Below are 215 nucleotides of genomic sequence, written 5' to 3'. Positions count from 1 at the left end.
AGTGTTGCAATAACCATAATTGATGTAAAACACATTCAAATATCAGTCGTAAAAGGGCTTTATTAAACAAGAATTATCTTAAAAAAATCGGGGTGGTTACTTTTTAATTTTTTTTTTCCTAAGATTGGACGCTTTATAGTTTAGTGCATTTCTATGCTATCGTTTCTTCCTTTATAAAGGATAAAAAAAGGGAAGAGAAATACTGCATCCAAAAC

The 215-nt window shown here is 29.3% G+C and overlaps 1 protein-coding gene across 1 annotated transcript in view; it reads left to right on the top strand.

Moving 5' to 3' along the window:
- LOC119589199 (spore coat protein SP60-like) overlaps positions 1-215 on the top strand; it is a 2350-nt gene that overhangs the window by 535 nt on the left and 1600 nt on the right. The gene's annotated exons all lie outside the window — the stretch shown is intronic.

Source organism: Penaeus monodon, chromosome 25 (genome assembly GCF_015228065.2).
Source record: "Penaeus monodon isolate SGIC_2016 chromosome 25, NSTDA_Pmon_1, whole genome shotgun sequence".
Taxonomy (NCBI): domain Eukaryota; kingdom Metazoa; phylum Arthropoda; class Malacostraca; order Decapoda; family Penaeidae; genus Penaeus; species Penaeus monodon.
The sequence above is the reverse complement of the archived record's forward strand: the minus strand, read 5'-3'. Positions and strand labels throughout refer to the sequence as shown.